General features: G+C 39.4%; 1 long non-coding RNA gene and 1 other non-coding gene across 21 annotated transcripts in view; one reads left to right on the forward strand and one right to left on the reverse strand.

Annotated features, from left to right (window-relative positions):
- The first annotated feature begins 737 nt into the window (after nucleotides 1-737).
- Nucleotides 738-20,363, forward strand: part of LOC137996772 (uncharacterized) — a 26,846-nt gene continuing 7,220 nt past the window's right edge. The window contains exons 1-9 of one of the 20 annotated variants that reach the window (XR_011122377.1): nucleotides 778-1,126; nucleotides 3,241-9,387; nucleotides 10,783-10,982; nucleotides 13,370-13,533; nucleotides 14,259-14,387; nucleotides 14,631-14,764; nucleotides 16,149-16,179; nucleotides 18,204-18,247; nucleotides 19,943-20,028. This is a non-coding gene — a long non-coding RNA (uncharacterized lncRNA). Of the gene's footprint in view, nucleotides 1,127-1,795; nucleotides 1,999-2,677; nucleotides 2,977-3,240; nucleotides 9,388-9,828; nucleotides 9,927-10,782; nucleotides 11,271-13,023; nucleotides 13,134-13,369; nucleotides 13,534-14,258; nucleotides 14,388-14,630; nucleotides 14,765-16,148; nucleotides 16,180-18,203; nucleotides 18,248-19,942; nucleotides 20,029-20,363 lie in introns of those variants that run through there. The other 19 variants (XR_011122360.1, XR_011122372.1, XR_011122378.1 and 16 more) reach the window with 19 other exon arrangements.
- On the reverse strand, nucleotides 12,604-12,676 carry Trnas-gga (transfer RNA serine (anticodon GGA)). Its single transcript has one exon. It is a non-coding gene; the product is annotated as a tRNA-Ser (tRNA).

The following is a 20,363-nucleotide window of genomic DNA, read 5'->3' on the forward strand; positions in this document are numbered from 1 at the left end:
GACCACTTAATTCCCATTCGCTATCTAGATTGGCCATGTAACGAGCATGGTTGCTCTGATAGTGTAGTGGTGATCACATCCAACCGGTAATCAGGGAGACGTGGGTTCAAATCCCGCTCAGGGCATAAAACGTTTTTCTCCCAATGAAAATGTCACCTAGGAGTTGTCCGTCCTTGGTCCCTTCAAACTATATATATATATATTTGTCGCATATTTCCAAGATTTGACTGTAATCAAAGTTAACACAGCGACACTGTGCCATGCCCCCTGCTTGTGCAAGGGGAAGAAACGAACCACTTAAATTTTATTTGAGGTGAAAAATGAACGGTCCTTCCGGACATCTCAATGACCTACGTGGTGGCGCAACTCACCAACTTCGCAAAGCTTGAGAGCGGAATTCCCTAGATCAGTTGCATGGGAGGACTTGCACCGGGCCCAAACCCACTTTACGCTGCCGCGCATTGATGCAAACCTTGGAACCCTCCTAAGAGGCCTCTTACCGATCCTGACAAAACGTTCTGGTGAACGGCTATATATTACGCTCGACGCAGACGTTCCTTTCATTGTGGTAACACAAAATTGATCAAGGCTGTTGATAAGCAATTTATAGCGCATGCACAAATCGGTTTTCATCGGACACAATTTAACAATGGTTGACTGACATATTTAAAGTATCTTTATTTAAAAAAACGCACCGACTGGTGGCGTCACGTAAAGCCGATTATTAAAGGGAGTGCAGACACATTGTATTCATCAGCATGCAATCGATTCAAAAAAGTATGCGCCTTGAATCGAGACTTTAAGTCATCTGATTTATTGTAATACATGTCAAGAGCAGTCACGCTTAAAAACGCTTTTATTTTGTGCGAGGTATTACAACACGTTTCTTGCGTTTTCATTTGTACGGAATTCTTGAATTTCAGAATTGAATTACATCCAGACGAGTGGTGAATTTTCGAGTTTGTGACGATACGCGAGGATCTCTTGTCTCCTCTGGAAAGTCACATCGCTATAAACTTTGAATAGCAATCTGTATACATGTTGAATATCTGTTGGCACAATGTTTAACGTTCCTTCAGCAAACACATACAGATCCTATACCAAAGCAGGGGAACGACAGTTGAAAGTAAGTAATTTTAAAGGGATAGGATAGCTTGAGGAAAGCTTATGCCCTTGTCTAGAAAGGTCACTTAGCATACCAGTGAACAAATTTGTTCAACTTTGTTCTCTGTTTTGGCCCTAACCATGCACAAACCACGCGATTTTTCTAAAAGAAAGCCAATCAATAGTTTCGATTAATTTATTCAAAATTCAGTTGAGAACCGAGGACAACAGATTGTGCATGGTACGTCACGGTCAAGTTAACATGAAGTGCGACAGTACTGTTCTCTCTCCGGGTTTCATAAGCAGTTCATCTATATGAACTATGTTTACACAAACAAACAAACAAAAACAAAACCTTAATTTTTTTTTCCGGCAATTAAGAAAAGCAACCCCAACAACGATAATAACATTTCTGTATTAATATAAAAGGCATTGGGAAAAAAATAATAACCACGATACGACCAAACGAAACATCCGTTCTTAAACGAAGGCGACGGAAAGATAAAGCCGAATGTCAACCTTCCAGATTCAACAGAAGTCTAGTAACAAAATCTCATTGCTCTTTAGTTTATTTAGTTACATGCATCTTTTGCTTTCAAAAACACGGCGGACTACTCTATCTCTCTCCGCGAAGTCAATGACAGCAAAACTGCTTCCCGCGAGACGAGGGAAACTCGCGCGAGGTGTTTTCTTGTAAAATGAAACAAACGATAAAAACAAAGAATGCGACGGAAAATGCCGCAAGCACTGTATGTCCCCATTAACTTATCTCCAATTGATTATGGAGTCATTAAACACTCCTAATTTTAAGCATTGAACCATTTTACGACCTTTTACGGGCACCTCATATCAAAACACGATATCATGCGGTGATGTTGAATCATTCGCTGAAAGGTATGTTGTTGTTCATCTCTGTTTTCGCTTTCTATGGTTCTTTTCATTTTACTCATATATTCTCTGTATATCTAACGCAGAGAGAGAGATATGCCTTTCGCATGATTTAGTGTGAATACTTAGCATAGCATGTAAAGACAAACTTATTAGACTTATTGTGTAGCGTGGAGAACTTAGGATTCAATCAGTACAATCAAATGACCCTTGTAAAACTAAAAAGAGAAAGATTTTTCCCTATGAAGCGATCGAAAGAAATACTTGCTATCTGAATTCTTTATCTGCATGCACTGATGCATGCAGTATAAATTAAAATGGTTAAAATGGCGCAAAACTCATCATTGAAATGGCGTTGTATCTACTCAACGGTTTTGAACATTTTCCTCTGAATTAAACATTCAGGGGAAAATGTTCAAAACCGTTATGAAAATTGCCATAAGATCATGTGGATGAAATGTAGCAAGTATTTTCATGACTGTTTGAAAGCACCGTTTTGTGCTAATACCTCATGCCGGATGCAAAGGTCTGCAAAGGGTCATTGCTGCAGCTCGGCGTAAACAGAATTGTCTCGGCGTAGACAGAATTCTCTCGGCGCCGTTCTCATTTTTGCTAGACAATTATTAGCTGCCTGTTTGTTTTTTTTGGGAACTAGAATTCTTTTCGATGGAACGGTTACGACTGAATTTACTGACATACAAAATTAAAGAAAAATAGTTAGCACGTGATAGACAAAACAAAGGGAGAAGATCGTTTTCGTGTAGACAAGCCGCCTAAGATGCCAACTTAATGCCCAGTTTTAAGGTCCCAATTGAAGTAAAAGTCAAGGTACTCATGCAAATGCAATACACAAAGAATCTTAACCCCAAGAGATTTGATTTGGGTACAACATTGCGTTAGCCGAATTGGTCTTTTGTCTTCTGAAAGTAAACTTCTCAAATAACATGAAGTTAAAGGTTCTCATCAGCTGACGACCAAGAAATGGTATGGTTGCCCATGATTTTGCTGCAAACTATCTTAGAGAGGTCCGTGAAAAGTAAAAGAAAGAAGAGGACATTTCATTGCGTGTTGGTGTCATTTGACTCTTAAAAACGCCTTTGTAAGATGTAGTTGAAATCTAATATAGTGGGCTTGTGGCAGTAGTTCTTCGAATATTTAAAAACGTAAACCCCATGATATCGGTGGCAACTTTATTACTACTTTGGTTTTTAGTGTTAATTTTCATTTATCGATTCTGTTTCTCCACAGGTAACTGAAAGGCTACCCTGCCGTGGTAAAAATATAGACCCTCTCCCAGACTGATGTGAACCTTTTGGCATACTGATATGATGTGAGTCCCCACTAAGTTATCTGCGACCGTAGGGTCATTTTACTCTTATCGGAATGTTTATTCAGATGTGCACAACAACGTGGTAATACGAAATGCAATTGTCATCCCAGGCAATTTTCTTAATGTTAGTTTTCAGTAAATGGGTTCTACTAAAGGTTTTGGCTTTAAAGCGAAAATTGGACCAAACAAAAATATCCTCTACCTCTATATAGGACGGACGCAAGGAGACAATTAGGCAAAAAAATTCTGAGCTGTCTAGATTTAACACTTTTGACAAATTCTCATTGCGCATTTTTTCTATTTTTTTTTTCAAAAATAATGTTCTCTCTCGGCAGAGTCATTAGACCATATCCGACCTACTTCCCGCCAAAATCATGACGAAAAAAATGCGCGCGAAATATTGTCTTGTGGCGTCTACAATAGTGAAAACGGGAGTATCTGACAAACATCTGCCAAAAAAGTAATTAAGCGGGAAAGAGTTTTCGGGAATCTTTTGAAAAAGCGATATGATGTGTGTACCCATTAACTTACTGCAAATAGAGTCGTGATTATGGGGTCTCAGTTACACTCCTCGTAGCCTGAGGCTAATAGATTCAACTTACGAAAACGTCATGCCAAAGTAATGTTCTAGACAAAGTATGGCCATATTGTACCTTTTTTTCAACTTGATCCATATGACTGCGTAAAGGATAAGCTAGCAAACTCGATATAATGTCATTACAAACTCTTATGAAAAGTCAGTGTTTGAACGTTTAGATTTCTCGCACTATCAGTGAGTGCGGGGGTTGTTTTGCTAAGCGGTTAACAATATTTATTGCTGCACGGCTGTCTTTGAAAGAAAACGACTTAAATAAGAGAAAAACGGTAGCATAAACGAACTTAAAGAAGATGCCTACTATTCAGCAAACTAATCTTAAAAGGGTCAGTTAAGGTTAAAAGAAAGAAAAAAGTCTTTTATTACCTATTGTCACTAGTTTTTGTTTGACATCTGAAAATGCTGTATTAAGATACGTACTTTTTCCTCCTATTTGACAAGTCTATGCAGTCATTGTATTATTGTGAATTAGCCGCAGCATCGTAGTGCTGAGAAAAATGCTATTCTCGGTTTGAAACAACTGTGCTTCGATAGGTCGTTGGAGAACAAAACTTTCTTTGATAATGTGCCTTTTAGTTTGTTCCTCGCAGTTGGTTACTTTTATTTTGAGACCAAACATCATGTAAAACAGGTTCTTTTCTTTGGTGGGGAAACGAGAAACTGGCACGATTATCAAGGACGTGAAAAACGTGTTGCTTTATTTAAGAATCCAAAAATCCATTAAGGTAAGTACAAATGTTGTTGTTTTAGAATATCAAAAGATCAAGTTGTCGTCTCAAGATACTGAGTTCCATTCCCTTTTTGAAGTATGATAAGGGTTCCTTGAATGGGTATTGCCGTGCTTTGATAAGTCGTTTCAGAAAGAAAGTTCCATTGATAATTTGCTGCCTCACTTGTAATACACAGTTGCTTTTTTAGATCTTTAGACCAAAAATTCAAACAGATACTTTTCTTTGGTGGGACCTGAGAATCTGACAGCATTAGCAACTCTTAAATCTACGTGATAAGACTGTCACTTAAATGGCCTTATACGTGAATGAATTTCGTAGCTACTTGTCTGAAGATAAATGGATACCTTGCCTCAAAGCATCATACTTCACGTTTTCTCATATTTACCCTACAAATTTGTTCGAAGAACCGCTTCTCTAGTGTGCAAGGCTTGGCTGCAAATTTCTTACGACAAAACTCTGATTAAGTACGCAAGAAATCATGAATTCTCCGTTGTAAAAGCACAGAACACATCAAAGGAGACAGTGGATAACTTTCTCATAGCAGTCCAATGGAGGCCTAGTCTATTCCGCTCTATTGATTTAAGTGGCGCAAAAACAACCTGGGCAACATTCTGCAAAATAGTGGAAAACTGTGCTGGACTGACAGTTCTTAACATGGCAAAAATGAAAGGTGAACTTTGTAAATATCCAGTTATTCGAGCTGTTAACATTGCGGAGCTCAACTTGAGCCAAACAATGTTGGATGACAGCCATCTAGTTTTTGTTACCGGAAGCATACCCTCGTTAGGAATATTAAACGTAGGCGGCTGTGAAAATTTGACTTACAGAGGAATTAGCAATGCCTCTTTTTCGTCCTTGCGTTTTCTTAGACTAGCTTTTTGTAAGGTGGGTCTTGAGTCCATCATTTGTGCCATTCAAAAGCACGAGATTTTCGCGATGTGCGTGGAGGGAATATCACTAAGCAAAGAGGACATCGCACGTTTGGTTGATCTCTTTCCAGACATAGCCGAGGTTGGTGTTCCCTCTTTATGTGGTTTGCCACGAGGAGCTGTTTCTTACCGAGCACTGGCGTCTCTTTGCTTTTATTGCCGCTCATCACCCCAGTCTACAGTATTGACCGTCAAAGAAAGTATTGATGGAAGCTGGATGGAACTTTAAAAAAACTACTAAAAGAACTGGTATTGCTAACCTAACCTTGAAAAGCTTCGAATTTAGAAGGAACACCGACGGCAACGAGAACGTCATGAATTTCGCTACCGTCAAAGTATTTGATCTTTTTGTTTTGATTCATAAACGGTGCCCTTTACTTCAGCTATGCGTTTTTCCCTCTGATGTCAAAATGTCCATTTTTCTTACTTTTTCATCGCATTTGCCACCCTTTTTCTTGCCCAGTGTTATGATCTGAAAAAAACTTTTCAATGGTGGGTATCCGTAGACATTGAAAATGTCAATTCTCGTAAAATCTATTGTCATGTTGTCCCTGGATATCTTATTGTATTGAACTGATTGATCTCATCTTCGCATGCTAATTTAAACTACAAGTTAATTTACGATCTTCACGACATAACTATAAAGAAAATTCCAAGACTTTCCAAACCTGAGTAAAACGAAATCACGAATAACACGTTTCCCCAATAGTAAAAATCACTCAATTGCGAGGACATTTTACGAGTTACTCAAAAATGTCCCCAGATTCTGAACAGACCCCACAGTTCCCCAAGACTGTGCATAGGTGAACCTATATGGCTTTTACGGGTCAAAACTTGCGTCAGTTAAACACAATAAGATATGCAGGCGCCATTTTCTTGGTTGTATGAATCGTGCCACTCTGGTTTAGGGGCCGACCATTTAACTCTTGAGAGGGGAGGGTGGGTGGGTGATTTCTGGTCAGAAATTTTTTTTTTCTAGCAAACTGAGATATGTCCAGGTGCGTCCTAATTAGACGCACGCGGATTTCAATAAGCGTCACGAAGTGTCCCCTTGCTCTTCTAGCCAACTTCAACATCACTTGTGTCTCAGAATACAAACAATTTATGTCACAAAGTGTCCCCCAAAGGCTGCTCTTTAAGTGAAGATTAACTGCTGCATTTACCCAAAGCTAAAAATAACGCTAACCTTTACCCTTACCTTATTGTTGAAAATAGGTAGCAAATGCTTAGACTTAAATTGGGACACTTTTTTTTCCCACCTAAATGCTCTGCAGGATATATTTTTTTCTCTCCTCATTTCTCTGCAGGCTTTTTTTTCCTCAAAAAAGTGTCGTGTTTACATTTACAGAGTGTATTTACATTTACATTGTGGTTATTGCAGTAATAGTTCTAATATATGGAGCTGCAAAACATTAAAATCAAAGCTATACAAAATCATTCTTGTATAGCGACATGTTTTCGGAATGTCATTCTTTAGAATCATTTAATATTACCTAATAACAATATTCTCATGTTATAAAGTGATGCTCCAAAGGTAGATTTGAAAATGCTTAGCTTCTTAATTAAAAAAAAAAGGTAAAAATAGCAAAAAGCAGTTCAGAAATGCTCATAGCATGGTAATTACTACTAGAAGCATTAGTTACAATTTAAAAGTGGACAGAAATCCCTGATCCCATTATAAGGGTAAACCGCAAGCTACCTAAGCCAACTGTAGGCTAACCAGAGTGTTATTTAGACCAATCAATGTCACTTTGTTATTTTATGACTTGGTGCCATGTGAACTGAGCAAGCAAGAAATCCCTTATCCCATTATAAGGGCAAACCGCAAGCTACCTAAGCTAACTGTAGGCTAACCAGAGTGTTATTTAGACCAATCAATGTCACTTTGTTATTTTAATAGGCTACCCAGAGTAGCTTGCTGGCTTGCAGATTATCTGGAATGGTTGCAGTTTTGCTGGGATTTCGTAAAGCCCCCCAGGAATGATGAAATAGCTTTGCAGCATTTTTTTTTTCTTGCTTGCAGCAGTGCAAGAATTTTTTTCTATTTCATTTGTGATGCCTGCATTTTTTTTCTTCCAACAAGCCCTTGCAGGAAATTTTTTTTCAAAGTCACCCACCCCCCTTCCTCCCCCCCTCAAGAGTTAAATGGTCGGCCCCTTTGTTGGCGTCTGTGCTTCGTGGGTGAACTATATCGCTTTGAACCAAAATATCCCTTAGTATTAAGCGTTATTAACAGGGAATTGAGTGGCATAATCCGTTCCAAATTTCATTTATTCTGCTTGCCGGACCTGGTTTCAAGGATGGTGGAGTTTAGTTTTTAGATCTTATTTATGTGATCGATAATCGCACTAATTAGTTCTCTGTATCTCATAGAAGTAAAGGGCCCGTTGATGTGAAGCGATAAAGCTGCAGGCTTATACCTAAGGTCGCGGTTATTATCTGTTTTCTTTCCTGAAATTTTGGTTCCGTATAAGGAAAGTAGTGTTATAGCCTCGTAACAATGCATCAACCTGAATTGCCAGGACAATTATTTTTTTAAAAAACGCGTTCTCCCGCGATTATCAGTTTATTTCTTGATCTCTAGTTAACAAATATCCGATCAAATTCTTGCAGCCTCGCTATTGTCTCACACAAAAAGTGCAATCCTTGCAAATGTTGTCACCGGTGATCGACCTTAATAACAGCTCGTTTTACATGTACAGGTTGTAATTTATAATTGTCGTTGCATCCAGTTTTTGGCATACTAACTCTGCTTCCAAGAATGATTCTTCTTCCTTTTTCGTTAGCTCGAGGGGTCTTTTTAAATCCTTATGAAATTGTATATTATCCAAACACATATAACCTCTCTCAAATCTCCACTACTGCTTAGGAAGCAACCATTTGAGCGGTGAAGCTCACTGATCATGGTTTAATTAGGTGACTGTGGTGGAGATTACTGCTTGTGGCTTGTCAGGCTATTCTTGGGTTGCACGTGACGTCACAAAAAGAAACTACAAAACTAAAGAGCCTTTTGAGTTTTTGTCTTGATCAGCTATAAGAGTTTTTAAAAATATATCTGTTTGCATGTTTTCAGCTCGGTACCGTGCTTCGTTTCGAAAATAGAGCAGTTTGAATTTCAGAGTTTTTCACAGTGCGTGACATGTTGACAGCTTTCGAAAAACATGCCAGTTGCATAAAAACATCTATTTCCCTCGTGTTTTTGTGGCCTAAACAGCCAATATACTAGGAGACGTGTCTATACGAATGTTTTCTAGCTCATTATTGTGCAGAAAGTGTTAAAGACAGCCAAACTCCAGATGTTTCTACAGGTTTCCGGCCGCTGTGTTGGTGTACTTCAGCAGTACACCAACATGGCGCCTCCGTACTAAACTCTACAAATTTGAGTAATAAATTTCGCCGAATAACTCAAGTACGGAACAACGCACAGCACTGAGACTTGGACCCGTTGTTTATTTATTCCTCTTCTATAACATTTCCATTTCTTGACTCAATTTCGTAAGTGGTAAGCGATTTATGTTTTCACTTGCGCGACATGCAACCCAAGAATATAATTTAAGTTCTCGCTCTAGCTAGTTATCTTGGCTCAGATATTTCCTTTGCCAATCTTCCCAAAGTGCTGGCGGGAAATCTCTCTCGACGGGGAGCGTGACTTACATGGCCTTGTCATGTTGCCTTAGCTGCTGCGTTTACACAAATCTATCGGTCGATGAAGTTCAACGTCTGAGTGAAGCCAGCCAAACCTTTGAGACCTCTGTAACCTGAAACCTCTGTACCTCTGAGATGGCGGGAAGGAAAAGTTGTTTACAATTTGTGAGTAAAAGTTGAAACCTTGAAAAGTTATAGTATTTACTATTCTCCACTTGATAGAGTATTATTAGTATGGGTTATCAATTGGTGAATAACAGTAATTTAACTGAATGCAGTGCAATTTGGTCTGAAATCATAAGTGTGATTTCAAAATCAAACGAGCGCTAAGCGCGAATTCGATTTGAAATCACAAGTATGATCTCAGACCAAAATTGCACGACACATAGTTCCATTACCACTTTATTACATCCATTTAGATATCACACAATAATTATTTAATCGCTAAAATACAGGATTTTAGACAGTGCCAGAATTTTATTGATCCAGTCGGGAACAAAAGTTGCAAAATTGGCCACACAATGATTTTCTTTGTCTTTCATTTTCCTGCAATTTGATTGGTTACCTTAAACAAGCCTTGAAATCTGATTGGTTGTTTTGTTTTAGTGGCCCATTCTCATTGGCTGGGGAAATGGAGCGATGCAGAGCAAAAAAAATCCGATTTGGGAATAAATCGCACTGCTGAGAGCCAATCACATTGCAAGGTGCACCAGTGATTTCTAAATGGGTGTAATAAAGAGTGAAATTAGGAAATAATTTCTCGCGCGTTTTGTCCAAAATCAAATATTGAATTTCCAGAGCCTTCAGGCGAGGGAAATAATTTGACTTTGGAGAAAACGCAAGTGAAATTATTCCCTAATTTCACGAGTACACCATTTGATTAACTATTAACATCATGGGTTACAAATTACGTTCGTAAGACGCGGGTTTTTTTCAAACCTGGACGCCATTTTGGCACTGTAGCAAAAATTGCCACAGCAACAGTAATTTCACATGTGAAATTATAAATTAACGCTGAAAATTTGCGCCAAAATTAAGGAGTAATTTGTCACCCACGTTATTTTAGGTACAATTTGCTCAATTTTTTGGTCAACTAGTACTCGGATACAACAGCCGTAACCACCGAACTCACTTTTAATCCTTTTCTCAACGAAAAAGTTGCGCAGTTGATAATTAGGAATATATGTCACATCGCCAATCGTCATTAAATCTGATCTTTTACAAGTTTTTGCTTTAGAAGAGAATGACAAAACCAACAACAGAATGGGCACAAACAGACGATAATACCGAACTTTTCAGCTTTCAGATGGAAATTGTGAAAACAAATTTTGACACTAAAAAAGTGCTGATATCGTCTTTTCATAATCTTCTTTAGCTAAAGCTGTTTCGTTTCGCTTGCTGGCATGAAGATGAATGGTGGTTTCTGAAGCGTTCTTTAAAATTAGTTGCTAGTCCAACGTATGATTCAGTCGTTGTGTCAGTGGAGGTGACAATGTCTTGATAGATACATTAGTTTGGAGGCATTTACCATCAAGCGGACATTCTGGTTTTCTTTCGCAGTTACATGTGTCATGCTGTTCTCCAGGTGTTTGGGTGGTGTATGCTGAAAGAACTCTTTTGTTGTGGGATCCAATTATTGTTTTCATGTTTGGCATGCAAGATTAGCTCAGTTTCAGTGTGTGCCAATTGAAGATCTTGTTCAATGGATGGTTCTTGGGGAAGCATTTGTCAACGATGAGAACCGGAAACTTCTTTCCCAGGTTTGATCCTTTGCTGCCATCTTGTATGTTAAACTCGTCCCAGTCTTCCCCTTACTGCGATTCCAAAATGGTGGCCTCGCACCAACGTTCGTCGCGAATTTTTCCACTGTTCTTGACCTACACTACAACCTTCAGTTGAGACAGCATAACTAGCGATGAGTTGAACCAAATTGCGGCTTAGAACCGAGTATTTTGATGAGATTTTCAGTTTGTGACGTAAATGCCATCAATTTTGAAAGTTAAAGGTGCGTCTTACAACCGAGTGCGCCTCGTATCCGAAAAACTTCGGTAAGTAATACAAACTGGCAATAATTATTATTTATAATGCGCCGATCAAATCGAAACTTAACAAAAAATGTCTTCAAAAGTTGGGGACAGACAGACAAATCTGACGACAGGGTAGGGCATTTGGATACTACTTTGGTCCAAGGGGGCGGGAATTTGAACAGTCCAATCTTCAAAAGTTTAAATGCCCGTGGTTTGCCCGGAAAAAGGGGGGAGGGGATGTTGAAGTTTCAGTTGATCGGCGCTTAACTGGAAAGGAACAAAACCTAACAAAGACAAAAAAAAAAAAAAAAAAAAGAAGCAAAAGAGCGTTCGTGTGCTATATTTATTAGCTAACACCAGTTGAAACATGATCAGTAAGTTTACTGTTTTCTGGTGTTTTTCAATTTAGGCCAGTTACTACTACAGAGAAGCCTATTGGATGACACAATAGTTATTATTTATACCTAATCCGCACGGCCTTAACAAAAGGCATGAACTCCACTCCAAAAATCGCATTAACCACGGCAACTAATTAGACCTTTTCACATGTTAGAGTGGTTTTCAATTGAGTGTCAAAAGTAATTAGATAATTACTTTGGTTTTGCATTACTTCACTCAGTGATTGGTTCAAAGTTCTTGCGCTACTTTTTCAACCAATCAGAAGTGAAACCAAAACCAATCGTGGCTCGCGCGTGGACATTTTCCCGCGCTTTGTGTCGGTTACGTGTAATTACTCCAATTCTTGATTGGTTTACCGGATTGTCTCCGTCCTTTCTGATTGGCTAAAGTAATTACTTTGGTTTTGGTTTTACGACACTCAATTGAAAATCGCTCTATTGCTTGTAAATGAATATTATTGTTACTTGTCCAGCTCTTATTTTATTTGTTATTTTGTTGTAAATAGTCTCAATTGTTATGTGATCATGACCTATTGCATAACTATTGTCACTTCAACTTGCTGTTTCACATATAATTGTTATTAATTTTTATTTTAATGATGAAATGGTATATGAAATGAATCATATATGAACTGCGGATATGAAATCAAGTGAAGCTATGATCTTCGCAGTTATGAGAGCAATTTTTGCAATTGCTTTGAGAAGCCTGAAAAATTCAGGACTTCAACGGGGTTTGAACCCGTGACCTCGCGATTCCGGTGCGACGCTCTAACCAACTAAGCTATGAAGCCACTGACGTTGGGAGCTGGCCATCTGTGGGTTCTAATGGTCCCGTGAGAATAAATCAATGATGAATTTTTGAAATGAATCATATAACTGCGGATATGATTCAAGTGATGATCTTCGCAGTTATGAGAGCAATTTTTGCAATTGCTTTGAGAAGCCTGAAAAATTCACGACTTCAACGGGGTTTGAACCCGTGACCTCGCGATTCCGGTGCGACGCTCTAACCAACTAAGCTATGAAGCCACTGACGTTGGGAGCTGGCCATCTGTGGGTTGTAATGGTCACGGGTTCAAACCCCGTTGAAGTCCTGAATTTTTCAGGCTTCTCAAAGCAATTGCAAAAATTGCTCTCATAACTGCGAAGATCATAGCTTCACTTGAATTTTTATTTTGTTTCTAATGTATACCTGCTTAATTATACGCCAATGGCTCAGTGTTTGAATTGTAGATTAGGTAATCTGTTGCATGATGTAAACACATTGCACCTTAATATTTGTCATTACATGATATGTTTTACCTTGATAAGTCTGTGTGAAAGCATGTTATAAGAGAATTGAATTTAATTTAATGCTTTTACTGATTGTTCATCAGGATATGATATAGATGGTTTTCACCTGACGTCACAGCAGCCATGTTGGTACACAGAACGATAGGGAAAAAAGTCTTTTGGGAATTTGACTCTATTATAATGCAGAACATCAGTGAGCCATAATTTGCTATTGTTTTGTACACCAATATGACCGTCTCATCATGTGATTAAAAACCATCTGTGGCCTGCACTTTACAACTTTACAGAGCACTGACAAGAAGCTAATTCCTCTAGCAACTCTTGTTCACCTTTTGTGCACTCCAATCAAACTTCTTATGTGCTCTGAGCTCCTTAAGTACTGCAATATTATCTTGCATTCAATTTGACCAATTTGATTTGATATGTTAGGAAGAGGCTTATTTACCACAAAACCATTCATGAAAGGAGATTTTTCTTCCTGAGTATAAAGGGGAACTAATCTCACATAAGGATGGAGAAACAAGAGAAGAATTATGTGATCCATCTCTCGGAAGTTTCCTTTATTACTTTAGGGATGGTGCAAAGTGTTATTGGTAAGTTTATCCAAAAGATTGAATTATTAATAAAATTAATTGTGTATTTCAATCCGTAATTTTCCGAAAAAAAAAATAAATGAATAAATAAATGATTATCTTAAATTGCACTTCCTCTCCTACGTGTACATTGCCCTCTCATGTCATAAAATTTGTTACAGACAGCTGTAGGGGATGAAGGAATGCTTGGAAGAAAGATTACCGTAGTATTTCATGACCAACAGAAGGTCATATACATGTAAAACATTGTGATAGGTGGAACAGAGAAATGGTGTTTACTTGGCGAGGTTGTATTCCTATAGTCAGAACTGAAATTGGCTGGAGCGTCCATCCTCCACACTACAGTGAAGGCAATGAAGTCAACCTTTTATTTTATTTTTCAAAAACTTCCTAGTTGAGATATGATCTGCTTTGATTGGCTCCTTCAGCTGTGGGAATGTGGTATCTCCCCTGGGAAGTATTCTAAAAGTAAATCTTCTCCGGGAAGGGACTCAAGAAATTAAAGGGCATGGAGACTCCTACTTGGGGCTCTTGGTGTTAAGTAGTCTCTCTGGGTTTGTTCATGGAGAATTTTTCTGCAAGCAATTTTTTCTGACTGATTTTGTGAACCCACTGACTCCTGAACCACCAGTCTGAAATTGACGAGTAAAATCGTCTGGCATTAAGTCTCACTCAATCACTTACCAAGCATCATTTTTTATCAACGTTTTTGTCACATTTTGCAGGGGTTTCATAAAGAAAGGTCATATATTCATTGGAAGGGAATGGGACACCCAAGAATGGAAGCAGAATATTGCAGAGGGGACCCTTAAAGCAATACAATGGAATTTGATTGTGGGATTTTTATCCTGAAGGTGGGGTCTAAACCAATGTATAATGTAAGAAAAATTGAGGGCTAGTTATCTACTCATCACACACTCCAAGGAACAACCAAATGAATACAGTCAAGCCAATTCATGACATGTATGTCATGCGCGACCAGTTGTTTTGAAATTTGAACAGAGTATTCAAATCTGCGTGCCAGTTTTGAACTTTGCTTTCGACATTCCGAATTCCTTTAGTGCTCTCGCCGCAATTTCTTCGGCCCTCTCTTTCAGGAATTTCTGGATCCGCCCCTGGGTCGTATCAGTTGACCCTGAGATGGGAAGGCAACAAAAAGTTGGTGATGAAATCAACGATTCCAGGAATCCATAACCCGACGATTCTTCGCTCTTTGTTTGACTTTGATAAAGTATAAATGAAGTTCATTGTTGTTATATCCTAACTCTACAATTCTTCTCTTTCACATTTTGTTTTGTAACTTCAAAACTTCCGTGGTCGTTGATTTTTTTATGATGTTAACGACCTGTCATAAAGTTCGAGTTAGTTTAGACGGTACGATTACTTGGGCGCTCGCCATTGCAACAATTCGCATGTGAAAACGTCCAGGCGACCCGGACGTGAACACATGTTACAAATTTGACAGGCAGCTTTTCATTTTCTAACGAACCAAGCTCTGATTGGCAGTAACTTGGACAGATGATTACAACATGTCGTCTTTCAACGCGTCCCTCATCTCAGTTCATGTCAACTACAAATGAGTCAAGAGAGGTCAAGTACGAAACACAGCAATGGTAGATTATGTCAGTACATGACAATGAAAGAAGACCTTTTTCGAACCATCTTGACAGACAAATTACATGTATTCGTGAAGGGTTGACTGATGTTCACGACATTATAAAGGCAGAAATCTTGATTCACGCACTAAAACTTTAAAGGATCACGCGTCACGGTTAATATATTATTCACGAATCACAGCTGTATTTCTTCAGTTTTCCCGATTTACGGTTTTTTTGGCATCAACTCACGGATTACGCGAAACCCCTTCCAGACCTTGTTGACTGTAAATCAGTCAACATTATGAAACACAGTTTCACAAAATTTATCAAAATTTGCACATGAATGGTTCAAGTACATGTATAAGGGATCAGGCGTTATTTTTATTGACATATGCAGCATGAGAGTTACTACTTTCTTGAAACTTTCACAAATGATTGCGGAACTTGAACTTCCCTGCCAGCAGAGGTGTCTTCTTGTTGTGTCCACTGCGCTGATGAGTACAGGAAAAGAGACCTCTGCCGCAGGTTGAAACTCACTGTGTTGCGCCGCGGTTATCCTCACGTTAAACTTTGTCTTGTGCGGGCTCACTTAACAACAGCGAAATTACTGAAGGAATGCGTGGGTCACAGTGGGCTCAAGTCACAGTCAGCAAACATATCATGGGGCATGCATTTTGAACAATGCCATCTAAGGTCGTGGACGATGGTTGGATGAAAGTGAGTTTCGACCCATGGCATGCAGAGGTCTCTTTCCCATACTCGTCAGCCCAGTGAATGCAAAGGAAAAGAGGCATCTGCTAGCACGGAACAACTGAACCTTGCATGATTTTGCTTTTGCTCATAGTTTGTGGACTATGTTGTCTTTGGCAAGGGTTTATCCTTCAGTGAAATTTTTAAGACACTGTGATTTTGACACTTTGATTGCAATCCCAATCCACTGATTTTTATACACAAAATCTGCATAAAACATACATGTAACCTCTGGCTGTTATGAAACTATTTTTGCTGTCTTTGCAGGATGAAGGGCAATTGAAAGTATGACACTGAGGTAAGGTAATTGTTTTTGCAAACGTTGGCCGTGGGGCACTTATATTTCAACAGAACTTACTATTGGACCCGTAGCCCACAAGGGCTACGGGTCAACAGCCCATGAGGCGAAGCCGAATGGGCTATTGACCCATGGCCCTTGAGGGCGAAGGGTCTAATTGTTTTAGTATCACCCAACTAGTCGGACAGAAAAGGCAATAATAAAGTTAGCAAATGCAAGTTAAAGAAATATTTATTTGAGAACAAAACGAAAGAAAGCATAACGCTTTTGAAGTCTTTTCGCTACTTGAGGACTGTCAATAATAGTTCTCTAGTAGCATAGCCAATCAAAATGCAGGAATTGCATTAGACCACTAGTTGGGTCCTGTCTGACCTTGTAGCTCAGTCGGTAGAGCAGCGGTGATCTAACCCGAAGGTCGTGGGTTCAATTCCCACCCTGGTTAGACATTTTCTCTGTCCTTGTGTGGGCCCCCGGGTGTGGGCCCAATTCCATTGGTAGGGCTAACGCTCACGTGGTTTGCATGGGTAGAAAATAGCACTTCACATTATCTTCCAACAGTTAATTTGGAAGGTAATGACGTTGACAACAGCGTAAACAGAGCAGTTAAAGACACCTTGTCCGGTGTGGATAATTGACATTTTTGGTGTGATGGTTCCTGATTTTCATTCTGCCTATTAAACCATCTGTCAAGACATTGACAAGTACCAGATTATCTTTTTTTTTTTTTGAGCTCACCTGAGCTGGAATGTTTCTTTTGCCTGTTGTTTACAGTTTAATGCCAAGCCTTTGTTACCTTGATTGTTTTACACATAGATGATCTCAACCATGATGCAAAATCTTTCAGAATGTGGGCACGTTATTGTCTTTCAGTCTTTCTTTTCATGTTGCTGTTGTGATGGTTTCATCATCATCATCTCTTTCTTTACGGTCGGAGTTTAGAGTAGCTACATGTCATATTTCCGAAATTTTACTCTACCAGCCATGATATTCTTCAAAGGACATACCACAACGCCGGTAACTCCATGCCCTACTCTTTGCGAATAGTGTGTGGATTCTTTTTTGTCCCAGAGGGTTGTGAAGAAGAGTTCTGAGACAGGGCCTACGGTTTGTCGTCCTAGAAAGTATAACCATTTGCAGATGTCATTACGACGGTAGCGCTTTCTCCTCAGTTACTCTAATAACCGAGTGTTGGTCTGGCGGTGGTTCGAGCCTTCACGCGTGGAAGTCCGATACTCAACGAACTGAGCCATTAGACTTAACTATTAGAGTGTAGTGTGAGCGTTAGCCCTACTCATGGAAATGGGCCCACATAAGGACAGAGAAAAACTCTGGCCAGGGTGGGAATTGTTCCCTTCCTTGCAACTGAGCCATTAGCCTGCGTAGCAAGCGTTTCCGTGGGGGGATATGGAAGACTTTTAATGTGTTGGCCGCGCGAAAAGTGGGGCGAGACAAGAAGGAAAGGCTTGCAGACAGTCAACACTCATGGTCATCCATCAAAATGACATTGGACAATTCGTAACAATTACACGACCTAGTATCCCATCTTATTACGACAAGGTTACCTCTGTAAAGAGAATGAAAACATGCAGAATTGGAGCTTTAGTTCAACAAGAAATAGCGTTTCTAAGCTAAGCCGCGCTGATCTACGGTATTTAGGTCTAAAAACCCCTTTGAAGACGGTTAGCGTTCAATTGTTTTGCTGGGTACCACTATGTCAATACTCTAAAAAATTCGACTTTCCGGGAGCTTGTCTCGTTACTCTAGTGGATATCGGAAACTGCAAGGAGAAGCCATCGATCCGGGTGCAACTCTTTGCCTCGCCTATTGTGAATCTTCTCTGCTTGTTTAAAATGTTTGTGTCGTTGAAGTAGATTTGAGGTCTAAAGTAGATTGTACGTCGTGTAAGTTGAATAGAAGGGAAATGTCAGTTTGAGGGATGGCCATGAGTGCTGACCGCAGACAAACCCCTGCATTTTGAAAACCGCATGTCATAAATTGACCAAGAAAATGTTGGTCTTTCATAGCGAAACTGAACTTTGGGCAAGAGAATCTAAAGCAATTTGACAAGGTAAATAACGATAATGTTGACCAATATTAGTAAATAGATACTCTTCCTGAAGGCGGCTTCCAAGCCCAACTATGGAAATGTTGTCGTAAAAATTTCCCGCGGCGATAAGATTTTAATGTTTAAATTTGGTAAGGCAAATATTCTAAATGCTGTGAACAAAAGTGCTTCTAGTAAATTTCAGAGTACCTGAAATCCGAACGAATGTTGTTGTAAAACAAGCCCGCCGAAATTACTAGCTTTTCCAACACAATTTTCTGTCCAGTGATAATAACACCTTGTTGTTGGTGCTTGTGTATTTAACGTTTTCCAGAAAGTGATGTTAAAATTGAAGGAACAGCTACAAATAGTCTATCGCACTTGCTTCTGCAATAATGTGAAGGCTTCGAAATCCCGAAGCGTTGGCATTGAAAATGCACTACAGGAGCTCCACAGCCGTGCAAAACACAAGGATCTCGTAAGATTTAATCATTTAGGAGCCTGTTTACTAGCCAGCCGATGAGCCGAAATCCCCATTAATTGAAGGCCTTCTTGATTTGATCGTTCGCAATACTTTTGAGAGGACTAATTAAGTCTTAATAGGCCAGTTTCGTATTCTAACGGTTGGACTGGATCTAGCATGAAGTGGAGGCTTATGCGGGCAAATTAATTTGCATTTGAAAAGATCTGCCCGCATTAGCCTCCATTCCATGTTAGATCCAATCCAGCCGTGAGAATTCGAAAATGGTCTATTTAGGACGGTGCCTACTAATTCAAAGGTATTTTTGCCCCGGTTTATGATTATAGAGAAAATGTAGATCTTAACGAGTGTTATTGAAATCCAAACAGAAAATTGGGAGTAACCACGCATTTTTGAAAGATAATAAATAATATTAGTAAAGAGCTTTAAAATACAAAGCAATGTATGGCGTTCTGTCTCAAGTTGAAGCTTAACTATCTCTCAAAAATGCATTGTTACCCCCAGATTTCTCTTTGGATACCAAGAGTACTTACTAAGATCTACTATTTCCGTATAGTTTTAACCGCGCAAAAATATCCCTGTATTAATAAGCACCACCCATAGGAAATCCGACTATCTCGAGATGCGCAAAACGTATGCGCAATAATAATAGTAGGCGCCGTCCTTAATACGCAGGCATTGCTTTCGTAGAAAATGAGGCTTTTCCCGAAACCAGCGGGACGAGCAAATTTCCCCCTTGGTCGAGCTGTTTAATAAATCGAAATTTGTTCTTCTTCTTTTAAGCCACCGCTAAATCCTTTATCGACAACGGAACTAACTGCTCGATGTAACACTTCTTTAAAAGAAGGTCTCTTCGCCATTTAGCCTGCGTAGTGAGTGATTTCAGCGAGCGAAAAACGAGTCCAGCAAAAGCGAATAACTTTCTCTGATTTATTCGCTTGCTACTGGGGATACATTATTGTGACATGAGGGACTGAGGTGTCAATCAAAAATTCCGAATTGTGCAATCAGAGATCCCGCTCGTGAGCTAACTGGAGTTTTCATAATTAAGGGGTTTGTCCGCAAGCGTTTCCTTCTCCTCTCCTCCCCTTCCCCCCCAATTTTTTTTTTTGCGCTAGTCCTATTTTCGCGCGGCCAGGAAAACGAATTCGTTTCTCGCCCGCTGGAGACGCTTGCTACGCAGGCTACTGAGCCATCGGTGCACGATTTTGTCAATTCCGACATGTATTTTTTTGTAGTACATAGAGCATCTGCCACTAAGGAAACAAGTACATGCCATGACTCAGCCAAAGAAACAGGAGCAAGAGAAAGCCGAAGTAAAAAAGTAAGTGATTCGTTTATGTTTTGCTAGGTTAGGTTTTTTCTGGGGATGGCCCTTTGAAAACTGGAAAATCTTGCAACTGACTGAAGTAAAAAAAACCTGAGCTTCTCAATAGAGCCAAAGTAACATTGCTTGCAATAACTCTCTTCTTTAAGTACTCTGTGTTACATGTATAGGGGGTAGGGGTCTGAGGAGAGAAAAATATAAATAATGAGGACGTGTTAAGGACGGTGCGTTCTAACTTAAAGTTTCTTTTTCGCGATTTATGAATATGCGGGAAAAGCAGATCTTAACAAATGTTATTGAAATGCAAAGAAAATTAGAGGTAGCCTCGCCTT

This window comes from Montipora foliosa, chromosome 3 (assembly GCF_036669935.1).
Source record: "Montipora foliosa isolate CH-2021 chromosome 3, ASM3666993v2, whole genome shotgun sequence".
NCBI classification, from domain to species: Eukaryota; Metazoa; Cnidaria; class Anthozoa; order Scleractinia; family Acroporidae; genus Montipora; species Montipora foliosa.